The sequence below is a fragment of the Lygodium microphyllum genome, chromosome 20 (genome assembly GCF_053477565.2).
Source record: "Lygodium microphyllum isolate KBCC chromosome 20, Lygodium_microphyllum_v1.1.10, whole genome shotgun sequence".
NCBI classification, from domain to species: domain Eukaryota; kingdom Viridiplantae; phylum Streptophyta; class Polypodiopsida; order Schizaeales; family Lygodiaceae; genus Lygodium; species Lygodium microphyllum.
This window is the reverse complement of record NC_141154.1, coordinates 133340549-133358015: the sequence shown is the minus strand read 5'-3', so window position 1 is coordinate 133358015 and position 17467 is coordinate 133340549. Positions and strand designations below refer to the sequence as shown.

Here is a 17467-nt window from a genome sequence, read left to right as displayed (position 1 = left end):
TTCCCCTGCCCTCATGAATTCCTTGTCGTGCAGCACTGGTGCCTTTTTTTCTTTCTTTCTGATCATGAAAAACTGCCCGCCTTGTTCTCCACGAAAAAAATTGGTGGGGGTGCTACCATAATGCACCCCCTTTTACCCAAAAAGGCACTTCACACTGAGCTAGAAAGAAAGTACAACGGGCTTGTGAATGTGAGTGGTAGACCTTTTGGTTATCACCAAACAAGACCTTGATGGGGGGTGTTGTGGATGTGTGTAAACTTAATTCTTGAACCAATTGTTCACTAATGGAGGAAATATTATTGTCTGAATCCAAAAGTACTTTTTGAGAGGCGTTAGCTGTATGGGCTAATGTAGAACACACCAAGTGGCTAGAAGATGTGGTGGCTTGAACTTGCACATGATGCTCTTCCACCAATGTCCCGCCTAGATGTTTCCCGCGGCAGCTCGTCCAAAGAAGCAGCATCCGCATGTTGTACTTGGGCATTCTAGTGATGTTGTCATGCTCAAAGTTATTTGCAGTGCCATCGAACATGATCGTAATTGTTACAATAGAAGCACATTGATCGGCCCTGTGCATCACGTTCTTCAAGCAATGCTCTTATGGAACTCACTTGGGAATTATGAATGTAAATGTCCATGGGCATGGACTCGACTATGTGACGGTGTGTAGTTGGCTAAGGGACAAGGGTTATTGGAGCATCAAGGTGTGCAGAGGCTTCAATACGCTGTGCAATTTGGATTGTAGCATGAAAAGAGGTTGGACCTTGATCTGGAACGCATCTAGAGATGTCATGATGGAGGTGAGGCCAAAGAAAAAATAGTTTCATGTCTTCAGACATTGTGGAATCTGCCCGCAGTAGTAGTAGCTAGTTTATCTTGACCGCAAATTGTGTGACTTGTTCAAGCTGTTGTTGCTTCAAAGCATTGAGTTTCTATAGTGTTGTTTGAGTAATATTTTGGTGTGAAAAAATTTGAATCAGCAATGCTTTCAAAACCTGCCAATCACGTTTAATATCTTCTTATTGCTGCTTGATGAACCAGGTTGAAGCAACATCCTCCATCAACGTGCAGACCTCCATGCCTTTGCATTCCTCATACCAATTATGGTAGCTTGATACATTCTCAAAATGGTTCGGCCACATCAACACGTCCTCAGTGGGTAATCTTGAAAATGGCTTGGGTTGAATCTTGGGATCAGGCCGGTGATTGTGTGACGCTAGATGATAGGAAATTGAGAAGGGATTGGTAAGTGTGGTTACCTGTAACAACATGTTGGACATCGCCTGAAACATATGCTCCATCTGAACATGTTGTGGAGTAAACTTAGGTTGCATGTATGCATCCTCGTACACATGAGAGTGAGGGGTTTGGCGTGGAGAAGCTAGATGGCTCATGACTCAAGCAGACGTGAGAGAAAATATAACACAAGATGGGCATGGACAAATTAGAAAATGAAACTACCCCGTGTCTCCCAAACCATCTACCCTCTTAGGTCGCTATTGTTCCATTTTATCGGGGCTAAGTACAAGGGCAAGAACTCTTATGGTCAAGATTGGCCTCTAGCCGTTACTAGGTTGTTGGGATACTCCACAATATAAACATAAATGCCACTGGAGAGTTAGCCCAATGCAATGATGGGTCTCAAAGAGTTGGTATCAACTCAAGGATATTACGCAAAAAACCGATGGATTTGGTTATCCAACCCACCTACATGAGTGCCTTTGTCAATCATAGCCCAGAATTTACCCAAATCAAGGAGACAAATGAAACAACCTAAACATGAATTACAATCCAAGATAAAAACCACTTGGAAGGTTGAGCTAGCCTCGGGTAAGTTACTCATGAATATATGTGTGCATCACGTGAGTTCAGAATGAGATATTTTTAAAATACCATTTTGTAATATTTCCGCTCGAAATATTAAGTCGACCTTAAACCCCGTACACCCCGTGCAATAAGGAACCCCAAAGTAATCTCCCACATCGTAAAAACTTGGCAGTTAAATGCTTACCCCGCGCACGCGTTAATAAACCCCAACCGTGTTGTGCAAATAAGGCCGAGGCTAAAACCCGCAAGCCACACGGGAACACCCTTCACGGGGAAAAAGGGGTTAATGGATAACTTTAGTGTTTAAATTTTTAATAATAAACCCCTCCCCCTCAGCGATGCATGGCAGGGGAGAGGAGTGTGAGAGGGAGAGAAGCTAAGTGGTGTGGGGAAGCATGAGGGAGGAGGCATGCACACAAGCCACGTGTGTGGCTACCTCTCCCCGCCCTTAGCCTATATAAACTCCCCCTTGGAGCTTGGGGAGAAAAGGAGAGAGGCCGTGCTGTCAGAGGAGCACCGCCGTGCCATGCTACTGCTAGGACCTAGCACCGCTGAAACGCCACACTGTGCCACTTCACGACCCCCATCATCATCATCATCACAATTATCATCATCTTACCTTCTCTCTCCACGCCATGTTGCTCCGATAGAGAACAAGAAGCTTCTAAAGACAAAGCTTCCATAAGCCTTGTACACATGGCTTATCCCTGGGTTTTTATAACCACGCCTTGAAAGGATAATTTCTGCGCAAGGGAGGGAGTAGGCAATTTTGAGGACCATTTTGCCAAAGGCTGGAGGAAGATCGGAGATCGCAAAAAGGCAAGGACGAGTTTTCAGAGTCAAGAGTCTATGTCATCGATGGCCCCCAAACAAAAGACGCAAGGTGCTCATGCGGGAGCCTCCAACCCAAGTCTACACGTGGACATCACTGCAAGTCCACATACCCAGGTTCTTAGAAGTTTAATTCCACATAAAAGGAATGCATTGGGCACGTTTAATTTTCACGAAGAAGTTATGAATGCAATTATTCATTCGTCTTACAAGTTTTAGTTGCATGTTGCACTTTGCTTGCATTTCCAAAGTGACAATCCTAAACACATATTGCATAGGTTACAAGGATGAAATTTTGTTTAAATGCATCCTTGTCTTCCTCGCAAGAAAGAACAAGCGCATAATGCATTTAGGCAATGATTTCCTAGATATGATTCGTAGGAAATAATCGTTAACATATGTTAGAATATTGTCCAAAGAATTGCATTGCATGAAAAGGGAAACCATGAACTTACCTGTTGCATGCGAGGATGCTTGTATTTTTAAGTCGGGTTAAGTGTCACTGAATGGATTAAGTCAACAACAGTCTTATGACATTAGTCATGCGTGAACTTCTTTATCGAAGTTGTTTTAGAAAAAGATGCATTTTATATTAAATCATGAATTCAATGCATCGGACAAAAGGGTTATAAATATAATTATTGTTGAAACTCAACGTAGGTTTTTTTTATGAGTTAGCTGTGAATTATCTATCATTATAGATTAGGCAAGGAAAAGAAATGATCATTGCAAACCTTATAGTTGCATAGAAGTAAAAGTCTATGACTCGCATACTTGCATGGAAATGTTGTATCTTGAATTTATTTATTTGCATCTCTTAGGAAAAGTATTTGCATCTCTTCTAAGCAAAGATCACTCTTGTCGCAAGACAATTAGATCATTTTAGGTAGATCACTTGTAATGGCATAACCCTTAAGGGATTCGTAAAAGCATAACTAGTTGGTACAACAAACACCTCAGAGTGCTAGGTAGGGTTTAGCTACGTTAAAAATTCTGCCTAGTATCGCACTCGGCAAACCAACTTAACATTTTCAATCCTAAGGACCCTACCCACATTCGCGGAATGATAGGGTTAGTTGAATGCCTATACAAGAATGATCTATGGTTTTTACCCTACAAATCAATGGCCAAATACTAGACTTCCATTTGAAATTAGAAACCTTGGGGCCAAACGTTGTTGACCTAGTAAGGTTAGGGTTAGGTTGGGTCAAAAGACATCCCAAACCCTACATCTTGACCAAACATATTTCTTGACCAAGGAATGCCGATTGATGGGAGAAATGATTCCCCAAGTTAGGTGCGACACTTGTTCGTGCAACAAGTTGCAACGTCGCATGGCTCTGTATTTAAATCACAAGATAGAATTGCCTTTCCTTGGAACAAGGTTGGCAGGTTCTAGTGCAAGTCTAATTTGCAAAAGGATGAGTAGACATCCTGCTACATCACCTTTCCTTGGGCCGATTTGCCAAGTTAAGGGAAGTTATGTATTGCCTAGCAAGCAATTGAACAATCAAGTTAGGGTGATGAGGTTGCCCAAGATATACTATCATAATTTGGGTTAATAGGGTATAAACCCTAACCTAAGAATAAAAGGGTACACAAACAACGAGACCCTTGGGATCTTGCCAAGTCGCAGTTGATCCCGGATCGAATGCAGGATGCATTCGGAAAGAAGGATTCACTCCTTAGTAGTTGGCCAAACAAACGACCATGATTGGATTGATTGTGATTGTATAGTTAGGAGCACTGTTTGTATTGCTTTGCTCAAAGAACTAAAGATGGAAAAACAATTAATGCTTCAGGTTGAAGGCCTGGAGGGAGAGGCATTTTTTTGTTACCCTCGATTGTCTGCCTGACCCTATCTAAGGGGGTTGTTAGCCGCACCGGGTACGTGGACTGAACCCGTTGCGAGAGGTCTCTCCGTGGGTGCTACTTGGAGCAGGAGGACGCTTGGGTGCTGGGAGGGCTCTGGCCGTAAATCCCTTGCCTCCGAGTCCTGCACAAGAAGCCGACGTGACTCGGGATTGGATCTCGCGGCCCGCATAAATGCTAATTTGTCATCACCACTCAAAGCATGAGAAGTATAACAATACTTAGATATAAACCTAGTGAACAACAATTAAGGCCTATAATTCTGAGATGTTGCAATCACATTGAAGCTTTAAACATTGGCATATATAAAAGCATTTTCATGTTGCTACATGGAGACAATGTGAAAAAACTTAGAGTGCATCATCATCTCGCTCTCTATTGAATCTCGAGAGTCAATGTCAACTTAGTCATTAGTACTAGTATCCATAGTATGGTTAGTTCCAATATAGTATCAGCTACTGGTGCTTATACCAAATCTGGGAGAAAAAGCGGTACCATCTGATAGCCTATACAAGCAGAAAGTTGGGCATATCAAAAATTAACTACACCTATATGGAGAAGTTGTGCCTTGTGATGGTATTTGCGACTGGGTTTTTGGCTGATTTTTGTATGATATGAATGATGATTTATTGGTTTGGAAATGTTTGAGAGAGTTTTGGACAATGTTGGATAGGTTTTAGAAGCTGGTGATGTTTTTCAATGGAGGTATGATGTGCTGAATGGTCATGTTCAGTGCCTAATTGGTCACGAAAGGATATTATAGTGGTTCTCGTGACCTTTCATGTCAAACATACTGCTTGGGAGAGGTATCCACGACAAAAGAGGGATTATGGATTATTATTCTTGATGATTTCGATATGCTATTGAGAGACAGCATGTGTGAGAGAGATAGAGAGTGAGATATAACTAATTTTTCATGCAAAACAATGTATCTATGAGTGAGAGATTATGAGAAAGACTATGAAGACTATGAAGCTATTGAAGATGAATACTATGTAATGATTTGCATTCAAAGTGGACCATGCGATTGTATTCTCTTATTCTTTTGATGAAGAATATGAAAATTGTATTGAAGTTTTATTGTGATAAATCCATGGGAGAATTGTTATATGAAGCTACATAAAGATTTGAGAAGATTGGTGTTGTTTTTCTCCTTGTGGTTCACTTAATATGGAGAACATGCATGTTAATGATACAACATAGATTTTCTTATAGCAGATTCCTCTTTTTCTTAGTGTTTTCCTTGGAGCTGCACCTCTACAAACTATAAAATAGAACAAGAAAGAGTTATGACCATCATAAATAGGGAGGTAATCGCACTAAAAGAGGCCTTGAAGGCAAGAGAGGGGGAGGAGGGTCTAAAAGAGTTGTATGGTGGAGACAGAGAGAACAATATCTCCCTAGAAAATATGTGCACCTTCAACTCCCAAGAAAATAATCATATAGAGTTAGAAATAAAGGAGTTAAAGAGGCAAGGACAAAGCTTTAGGCGGCAAGGAACCAAAGAGATGAAAAAAACACAAATAAACTAATGGAGTTGCATAACCAACTAGAATCAACTCTGCACGAATAAGACATAGTGAAAGAGCAGGTGGAGCATAGAAACCAAGAGTAAGAACAAATGCATACACTATGGGGGGCGCAAGAGTAGGTGATTGCCACCCTAGCCTAGTACCAAAATCAAGGGTTAGAGCATATGAAGAAAAAATGAGAAGAATGGGTAGCTAGGAATAAAGATAGAATAAAAAGCTTAGCCTACAAGTTGGCCCATTCCAAGAGGGAGCACCTCCTCACGGAAAGAAAAGCTGTGGCTGTCGAGAAGGAATGATAGAGCAACAAAGCACATTATTAAGCACAGTACTGAATTGCACATAGCCAGGAGGAGAAGAGACATTGGAGGAACTAAGAAGAAAACTAGAGCTAACAAGGAGGGCCCTACAACATGGACTCCATGACAAGGCTCCCAAGCTTAACACTAGCTTGGGAGTAGAGGAGCAATGCGCTCACCTAATATTAGATGGTTTAACGGCACAAGGACTTGCCTTGCTAGGGCTTGGGAAGCCAGAATAGCAAATGCAGCCACCTCAATAAAAGCCACTAAAGCTAGTCCTCCCAAAATAAGGGGCTGTTTTGAACCAGATTATCAAGAGGAAGAACAAGTGTAGGAATCAAGTTCCCCCTATGCAGCCCAGAGTGCAGCTAAAACATCAAGGGGAGGAAGCACGGCCACCTAACCAAATGGTAAAGATAAGGCATAACTACAAAGAGCACATGAAACATGCACGCAAGAAGTTTCAAATCAAGACACTACAAATTCAACAAGTGGCAATCCCTCAAAGTGAGGAGTGTGATCCCGTTAATTGGGGCCAAGAACTTGCAAGGTGAGAGCAATGGGAGAATTGATGCCATCCCTTTGATTTTTCCTTCAATTTTCTTCGCACATTGGATAGATTATTATCTCCTAGGGTGGTGGAGGACATCCTCGGGTAAGTTACTCATGAATATATGTGTGCATCACGTGGGTTCAAAATAAAGTTGTTGATGATTTAAGTAGTAGACCCATATGTAATAGCTTATCGATTATATGAATTGACTTGATTGATGATGTGTGACTTGAAGTGTAGAACGATCCCATGTATTCTACAATTTTGTTGTTCTTAAATAAAAACTTGGGAGAAATGTATGATGAAAAGTTTCATATGCTTAAGGGAAATATTTATTATCTGAATCATTTGGGTATTCCTAAATCTTCAAAATTCAAGAAAGAAACTTTAAAGGAATGCCATAATTTACCTTTCTCTTCTCATCTTATATTTTCAGAGACTTAGAACAAAGTCAAGAACTCATCCTTTTAGCTAGGGATGTAGAAGGACATTAAAACACATGTCAAGGAATGTTGTCGTGTCGCTACGGGTACACTGTGTAAAAAAATCTAGAGTGTGGCTTCATTTCAGATTTAGAGAGCTAATGCCACTTTAGGCATTAGTATTAGTGTCCATGGTTCAAAATATTAGATTCTTTTAGACAAGTTTTTAGTCAATTTTTGATATTCCAGATATTATCTCTTGTAAAAATCCATAAAACTATAGATAACTTCTAGATTAGGAGGACATGTAAAAGAAAGCATGTAGCTTTCAGCCAAATTGAGAGGATTTTATGTAAAAAAAAGAGATTAGCGAAATCGCGCGATGCACAATCACTGTTTTCAGGCAGTGAACAACACTCCAAAAGTGGGAGATGAAGAAGGAGTGATCTGGCAGGATTCTAGCCAAGAGTCCTAGTATTTAACCCCCCTTTCGGAGCCTTTGGAAGCATCAGATTGGCGATCTGAGCAGCATAGAGGAAGATATTCTTTTGTACACGCTTTTGTCTATTAGAGTTATATTTTGTCATAATGCTGAAAGAAACTGACAGGCTTCATCTCTGTTAGTATTCTTCTATATTTTCTAATTCTTTTTGGGAGTATTCTTCTACATCTTCAATCTCTTCGAACCCCTTCTCTTCCAGCTACTCCTCTCCTTGAATCTACCTACACTCTGCTGTCTCTTATCTTCAAGAACTTGGTTTGAAACCTTCAACCCTTCTCTTATCTCTACCATCTCTGAAGTCTAAGCTCTTGAATCCGCATACATTCTTCTCTTGCCAAACCCCTTTGGTGACCTTGAATCCTACATGCTATGACACTGGTGAACCGGATATGAAGGTCGGTGTAAGAGAACTCCAACATGGGGGATTCTTCAAGAGATACTCTACAACAATTGGTGCGCATGCTGCAGTAGACTCAGCAACAACAAATACAAATGTTACAACAACAACAATAAAGGCAAGACGAAGAGAAGATTGATTCCATAGCTATTAAGGCCCTAAAGGAAGTTGGGCGTGAATTAAAACAATTTAATGGTCAAAATGCCTTTGGTTTTTATTCGCTTATATGTTGAAAAAATGCTATTCTTTGGTGTATCAAAACATGCATGGAGCCCTTATTTTGCCAGACTAGCCAAGCATGGTCTTCAAGAAAGAATCCATGGTCTTTTTCAATAAGATGCGGATTGGGTTGCATTCAAAAAATCCCTACGCAAAGAATTCTTCTTAGAAGACTCTGGCCTAATGACAAAGAAAAGTTTCACTGAATGGATTGAAAAACCCAACAAAGGTTTAGCTGCAACAGCTCTATACCATGAGTTTGAAAGTAAATTTGGACAACTTGATGCTGAAGACCAACAAAGTATGGAAGGTCAGAAGATTGAAATATTCCTTAAGGCTGCAGATCCCATTCCGCAAGAGAAGCTTGCTGATCGCCTAGAAGATGCTACCTCCGAATCAGGAGTCAAGTCTACATGGACAGATGTTACTGATGCAGTTAACATGATTGCTCGAAGAGAGCGAATGCGACTAAGATTGGGCTCTACTTCAACTTCAACAACTCCATTGATGGAGCTTGTTCCACCTTCAAAATCCCCTATTCCTTTGACTAATCAACCAGCTCTTTCTTCTTTTGTTCCTTCTAAAAATGATGTAATGGATGAACTCATTAAAAGCATGCATAACCTTCGTATGAATCTTACAGACATTAGTTCCAAAGTAGAGAAGTTGGATATCAAAGTCAAAGAGCGAGGATGAGCATCAACTCAAAGACCCATGAGAGAAGGATTTAAGAGGCACTGTATTTGGTGTGACAACCAACAACATGACAAGAGGGAGTGTTCTGCCTTCCGTGAGGCTGAAGCATAGAAGCTCGTCTTTTGGAAAGATGGAAAAATTCATGCGGCTAAAACTGGTCTTCCACTGGAGCCAAATTTTGGCAATGGTGGAATGAAGAAAAGATTAGAAGATTTAGCTGTAAAAAATACTTATGCAGTAATTGATGTAGCTACCTATGGGTTGCAAATTAAGCCAATTAAATCAAGTTTGAAAGCATGTAAAGCTAATGTGCAATTTAAAGTATGGATACAGGCACTAGATCAAATGGAACGTGGTAAAGCAACTGAAGAAGATTTGGCTAATGCCATTCAGTATATTCGAGGAATAACTGGCTGGAAAGAACTGATAGATTCTTTTTCTTCCTTTGCACATTTGGCTGACATCAATCATAAAGAAGTCTTGATTGAAGAAAAGAGAAGAAGAGAAGATGAACCAGGGCCTTTCTCTTCTGGCTCTCCGAAACGGGTAACTAGAAGAATGCCTGAACAACCAATGCTTATTAAAAATATAACCCCAGATCAAGAGATGGAAGATGTGCTATAAACAAAGAAGACCGAAGGAAAGAAGAAAGGCAAGCAGCCATGCTACAAATTGCAGTCTGACATAGAATTTGTAACCGATCTCAAATGAGTCCTAGAAGAACAAATTCTAGGAAGCAAAATTGCATTCACCTTAGGCGAAATTCTTGGAATTGCCAAACATGAATTCCATGATGTAATTATTAATGTAATAAAAAGCAAGTTTTTGTGCAGGATGAAGAGAAGCTGACTTCACAAGAAATTCAACTTGAAGTAGTTAAAGAATTAATTGCAAAAATTGAAGCTAAAGATAAAGAAAACATGAATGCAAAAATTAAAGAAGTGAAAGCTAAAAATGTAATGGTCGGCTGGTCCAAACTAGTTGAGCAGCCCACCTCTCAAAAAGAAGGCCGTCTACAGCACATGCATGAGTAAGAAGAGGCTCGGTTCATTCCAAGCAGTCACTACTCCCGTATACATTGGGTAAGTGCAACAACGGAGACAGTCATAAAAATTGGAGAAAAAGAAACTCCATGTATTGCACTCTTAGACCATGGCTCAAAGATAAACGTCATGGCAAGAAGTCTCTATGAAAGTGGTGGATGACCCATAGATGTTGATCCAGGTTGGCGAATGAGAGCTGCAAACAACTCTTCTGGAGAGTTATATGTTGCATGTCCTAATGTACAGGTAACTATTCGAGACATAAAAGACAATTTTCACTTTTTTGTTCAAGACTCTTGTAGTTACCTTATCATTCTTGGGCAACCTTACATTTTTGAAGCCCACTTGGAAACAAAATCTCTTGATGATGGTTCTTCTTATGCTTGAATCCAAAGCAAGGATAATGAACGAGCTGTCCAATTTCTTACTATGTGTGTGAACCATCATCAAAACAAAGATCGATTGCATGATTATCGTGTGCCTCCTAATGCCCGTGACTGCACTACTAAAAAGGGAGGCTATGGTAGTGTCTCATGTAAAAATATTGAACCTCCTTATGCTATAGAAACTATGTCTCTAGTAGATTTATATGTATGTACAGCCAATAGTATGGGTTGTTATAAGTCTCTTCTGGCCATGACTAAGGCTGAAAGAAAATATTTATGTCATGTAAAAAGGGAGCTAAAAACTTATGACATGATGGCTGAAAATGAAGATATTTCGGACATTTTTTTTGGATTGATTACTACTTACACATTAGCTGAAATATATGTAGCTGCTCCCTCATGTAGAAAATTAGGCTGAAAATCAGTCCATAGAAGCATGTACATTGGATTTTTATCAAACAATTCAAGAATTTTTTGACCATGAAGATAATGGTTTACTCAACAAGGCTGAAGCACAAGTGGAGACAAAATACAAGATAGTGGATAAGAAAGTCAAACCTGTGGCAGTCCCACTGCCTCCTGAAAGTGAAGAGCTCGCGATAGGGCAGCAAATCAGCCAAGTCTTCGTGATCCTTCCAACATTCGTCACAAGTTCACATCTGAAAGTATAAAAGAGCTCAAAATAGGTGAAAATTCTTTCCTTTTGCCGGCTGAAAAATGCTCTTTTATGCAAATGCTAATGAAACATAGAAAAGATTTTGCATTTCAACCAAGTGAAATAGGTTGTGTGGATCCAAATATTGTGGCTCCTATGGTCATTTTTACAGTCCCACATGTGCCTTGGAACCTCAAGCCCATACCCGTTCCAAGGGCGCATCTACCCAAATTATTGGAACTTCTAAATGAGAAGATCAGAATGACGATTTTAGAACCTTCTTCAGCACCTTACTCAAATCAATGGTTTATTGTGCCTAAGAAAAATGGATCTTTACAATTCATTCAAGATCTACAGCGTGTCAATCGTGTCACAATCTGAAATGTTGGTTTAGGTCCAATTGTTGATGAGTTTGTTGAAGCTTTTGCAGGTAGAGCAATTTATTCTATGGGTGACCTCTATTCAGGATATGACCAATTTCAGCTTTCATTAGAAAGCCAAGACATTACCACAATGAAGACACCTCTTGGATTGGTTCGCATGTGCACTCTAGCACAAGGTGCAACAAACTCTGTAGCCCATATGATGAATGCCATGCACAAAGTCTTAAGGGACTTTATTCCACAACTTACTCTTCCATTTCTTGATGATGTACCTATCTCAAGGGATGTGAAGTCAATGAAAAGAATGAGGAGCTTGACGAAGATGGTTACAGGACATTCGTAGTTAACCATATACATGATTGTGACATGATTTTGACAAGGCTAGAAGAGGTACATCTTACCCTTTTTGGAGCTAAGTCGATTTTTGGATTAGAAAAAGTCCTAGTGGTCGGTCATCTTTGTGGCCCCTATGGACGCAAACCTTCTCCAAACAAGATAAATGCCATCAACAAAATGCAAGAAAAATGTACAAATGTTTCAGAGGTGAGAAGATTTCTTGGCGCATGTGTATTTTATCTCATATGGATACCACATTTTTCTCATGTAGCTGAAAATTTTATCAATTATTAAGAAAAGGCCAAAGATTCTCTCGGAATAAAGTGCATACTCTCACTATGCGTAAATTAAAGAAGCTATTAATTTCAGCCCTCACTCTCAAAAGGGCTAACTATTCAAATGGTCAATCCATCATCCTTACTGTGGATACAAGTCCCATTGGGATAGGATGGGCTGTTGGCCAAGAGGATCTTGAAGGTAACATGTATGCAATTCATTTTGGAGCAAAATTTCTCAATGAACATAAAAGAAGGTATGCGCAAGTAAAAAGGGAATTGTGGGGAGTTGTAACAACATTTAAGTGTGATTGTGAATACTTTATAGGTGCTTCCGTAGTGGTAGAAACTTATTATCTTCCACCGTTGGGCATGATTGCCAACTGTTCTACACCTGACATTGCTATGCTAAGATGGATTGCATATATTAAGTCTCTCAACCCCAAATTAAAGCATATTGCAGGAAAGGCGAATCCAGTTACTCACATGCTATCACGTGCAAGATATGACAATGAAGAAGAGCCGATGGAAGAAGATGAAGCTGAAGAATCTATACTTGCTGAATCTCATTCCATGGCTGCTAAAAATACCTTCTCAGTTACTGCATATACTGGTCCAAATCTTAAAACAACAAGATGGTCAACTAGAAGCCAGCATGCTCATTGCATTGCTCAAGTTCTAGTTCATTTCCTTGAAGAAGATTGGCTAAAGATCGGCCAATATTTGAGCACAATGAAGAAGAAGGAGACTTGAACTGATGAGGAGTTCAAGCATATCAAGAGGAAAGCTTATGGCTTTTTTCTTAAAGAAGGACATCTATGGAAACACACAAAGAAGAAGAAAGGAGCGCATGTTCGAGTTTTAGGTAACAAAAGATTGCAATAAGAAGTAATGAAGGAATTTCATGAAAGCCTGTGGGCTAGCCATAGAGGCATATGGGGAACATTTAGTAAAGTCAAAGAAAAATATTGGTGGCAAAACATGTATCAGGACATAGCACATTTTGTTGAAACTTGTTATGTGTGTCAAATGTATTCTATGGTCAAGCATCGAGATGGGTTACAACCAACTTATCCTTTGTTTATACATTATAGATGGGTTATTGATCTTGTAACCATGCCTATAGGAATATGAAATATGCGGTATTTAGTGCTTGCAAGAGAGGATCTAACCAATCAAGTTGAAGGCAAAGCCTTAACAACCAAATCCACTCAAGTTGTTTATCTTTTTTTGCTTGAAGAAGTTTTTTGTAGATATGGTTGTGTGGGTAAAGTAACTGCAGATAAAGGAGAGTTGAATGTTGATGAGGCACGCAACTTCTTTGCTCAATTGGGTATTAAGTTGGCTTTAACATCGTCCTACAACCATGAAGGCAATGGAAAGAGTGAGAGAGGTCATCAACCTACTCTCAAAGCTCTAGGAAAGTCTTGTAGAGGAAAGATCAAAGAATGGCCTAAAATGCTACCTTTTGCATTATGGGCTGACCGGACTACTCAGGACTACTCACAATTCAGTGACTGGCTATATGCCAGCTGAACTTATGCATGGACAACAACCAATTATGCCAATTGAAGATTCTATTCTCACATGGAGTCTTCTACCTTGGGAGGAAGGCATTAGTAGAGAAGAGTTGCTGACTTTGCGCATATGGCAGCTAGAAAGAAGACCTGAAGATGTTAAAGCAACTATTAAGAAGCTAAAGACAGCAAGACTAAAGAACAAAAGAAGATTTGATAAACGACATCGACTTCGGCCAAGAGCAATTCAAGAAAATGACTGGGTGCTTGTCTATTACAGCAGCCTAGACAATCAATACAGTGCTTCTAGGAAGATGGTAAAGTGTTGGTTTGGCCCATATGTGATAAAAGTCGTTCATGACAATGCCACATATTCATTGGCTGAATTGGATGGAACAAGCATGAAGATACCTATAGCTAGAAAAAGAATCAATCTCTTCAAACAAAGAAAAAGTTCAACATATAAGCTAGAAGAATTGAATATAATTCAAGAGCATGAAAACATAGAGGAAGAAGAAGAGGCAGAAGATGAAGACATTGATATGGTAGAAGATACTTCTTCTGACACTGAAAATCCATAACAGTTTGGCACATGCCAGAGGATGTGCTGGTTAGGAGAGGGTGGATGTCGTGCCACTACGTGCACTTTGTGTAAAAAAATCTAGAGTATGGCTTCCTTTTAGATTTTGAGAGCCAATGCCACTTTAGACATTAGTATTAGTGTCCATGGTTCAAAATATTAATTTTTTTTGAACAAGTTTTTAGTCAATTTCTGATATTCTAGATATTATATATTGTAAAAATCCATAAAACTATAGATAACTTCTAGATTAGGAGGACATGTAAAAGAAAGCATGTAGCTTTCAGCCAATTTGAGAGGATTTTATGTAAAAAAAGGACATTAGCAAAATCGCGCGACGCGCGATCGCTGTTTTTAGGCAGTGAACAGCACTCCGAAAATGGGAGATGAAGGAGTGATCTGGCACAATTTTGGCCATGTGTCTTGGTATTTAATTCCCCTTTCGAAGCCATTGCAAGCATCAGATTGGCGATCTGAGTAGCATAGAGGAAGATATTCTTTTGTACATGTTTTTGTCTATTAGAGTTATATTTTCTCATAATGTTGAAAAAAACTGACAAGCTTCATCTCTATTAGTATTCTTCTATATTTTCTAATTCTTTTTGGGTGTATTATTCTACATCTTCAATCTCTTCAAACCCCTTCTCTTCCGTCTACTCCTCTCCTTGAATCTACCTACACTCTTCTGTCTCTTATCTTCAAGAACTTGTCTTGAAACCTTCAACCCTTCTCTTATCTCTACCATCTCCAAAGTCTAAGCTCTTGAACCCCCATACATTCTTCTCTTGCCAAACCCTTGTGGTGACCTTCAACCCTACGTGCTGCGACAATGTTTGGAGTACCAACAAGTAAAAATTAAATAAAAATGTATGCCCAGTGAAATGCAACCTTTGGATATATCTAATCAAAAGTGGGAATCCATATCTCTGGACTTCATCACTAAACTACCTATTGTTAGGGGAGGATATGACACTATCTTTCGAAAGACTTACAAAAATGGCACAATTCTTTCCTATGAAAAAGACCAACATAGCTTTAGATATAGCTAAATTGTTTGTGAAAGAATTTTTTTTTCGCATGGTATGTCCAAAAGTATTATATTTGATAGAGATTCAAAATTTATATCTAACTTTTGGAAAGCTACATTTAAAGCCATTGGAACTAAAATAAGGATGAGTACTACATTTCATTTGCAAAAACTGATGGAGAGATAGAGAGAGAAAACCTAGTTTTAAAAGACATGCTTAGAATGTATGTAAATGAAAAATGAAACAATTGGACTAAATATTTGGTCTTAATTCAATTTTCATACAATAGTTAATGGCAGCATGCATCAATTAAGATGACTCCCTTTGAAGCAATGTATAATTATAATTGTGCGACTCCTATTAAATTTTCTAATGCTTCAAATAGTATAGAAAATTTTTAAACATTCTTGAAATAATAGATAATGAATTGAAAATAATGAAGAAATACATTAAAGAGGTACAACTAAGGCAAAAGAAATACCATAATAAGAATTAAGACTACTAAAGTTTCGTGAGGGTGATGTGTTTTTTTAAAAAGAGTTGAACCTCGTCAAACTAACTTATTTCTTGGGAAACATGGAAGGTTATCTTCACATTTTGCAGGCCCATTAGAAATTCCAAAGAAAATTGGTTCACTTGCATATAAACTTGAACTGTCATCTGATGTATGGGTTCATCCTGATTTTCATGTGAGTTTATTCAAAAAATATGTTTCTAACTCTCATCATCTTTTGTAGTACAAGTTTAGATTACAAGATGGAACATTGAAGATTGAACTAGGATTAGTATTAGATCATAAAGTCAGAATTCTTAGAGGTAGAGATATTATGAGGGTGTTGGTGAAATGGGATACATATCCTATAGAGGATGCAACTTGGATTCATCTAGATAGTTTGCAACAAGAACATCCATCTTTCCATTTCTTAGAATAGAGTTTTTGGAAGAAATGGAGGATGTGACATTCTCAAATAAAGACATATAGACCTTTATTTTACATGTGTGATGATAGTGTTTGAAATTTATTTTTAGACCATTTTAACTGTTTTGAATAATTGGTGGTGAAATTGATAAACAGAAGGTAAACTTTCTTATGGATTCTCGAAATACATATTTCTTTGTGTCTCTCAGGCTTCTTAAATAGCAAAATCTAAAATTGATCAAACAATAAATCCAAAAGTGGAATTGGCTAATGGAAAGAAACATTTTACTAAGGGCTTGATTCAAAACTTAACCTTCATATTAAACAATGAAACACATGAGAAAGATTTTTATGTACTTTACACGGGGAAAAGAGATGTGGTAATTAGAATGGATTGGTTAACAAAAAATCATGCCTTGATTAATTGTGAAGAGAGATCTTTAATTTTCAAAGAAAACGATGATGAATTTCATCCCGGGGAGATCAGTATGTATGTATCATGTGAGTTCAACATAAGGGATTTTTAAAATACCATTTTTACACATTTTTTACATACAAAAGGGTCCCATGTAAAGGGGTTACTTACAGATTGAATAGAAAAGGGTTATGTTTTATTAAGAAAAAATTCACAGATAAGGATATTTATAAGTAGACCTTGAACGCACATGATATAGAGGGTATACATATAGTGAACTACCTGGGAATTTGACACAATTCACGAAAGGAAGAGAGATTGTGAATCTTTTATCATCTCGGCCACAAAAATGTTGGGGGGAATTAAACAAGGATGTGAGATCTTTTTAACCTTTGCTAGAGAGTTGAAGCTAAAGGAGACAAAGAGAAATCCTAAACACATAGATAAATTGTTAAATGAATACAATGATGGATTTTCTTATATGATATGAGAGGTATCTCTCCTAAACCTTTGCTAGAGAGTTGAAGCTAGAGAAAACAAAGAGAAATCCTAAACACATAGATAAATTGTTAGATGAATACAATGATGGCTTTTCTGATATGATGTGAGAGGTATCTCTCCTCCTTCATTAGTTAACCATTCTATAGAGTTATATTTAGAAACATAATCCTACTCTAGAGCACGGCCTTATCAATTCAATATAGAAGACATGAAGGAGCTTCAACTACAACTTGATGATCTCTTGAAAAAGGGATTTCTTAGACCCAGTGTATCTCCTTG

The 17467-nt window shown here is 38.6% G+C and overlaps 1 pseudogene; it reads right to left on the bottom strand.

Annotated features, from left to right (window-relative positions):
- Nucleotides 1–368: 368 nt before the first annotated feature.
- Nucleotides 369–1394, bottom strand: LOC148019421 (uncharacterized; annotated as a pseudogene).
- Nucleotides 1395–17467: the final 16073 nt, after the last annotated feature.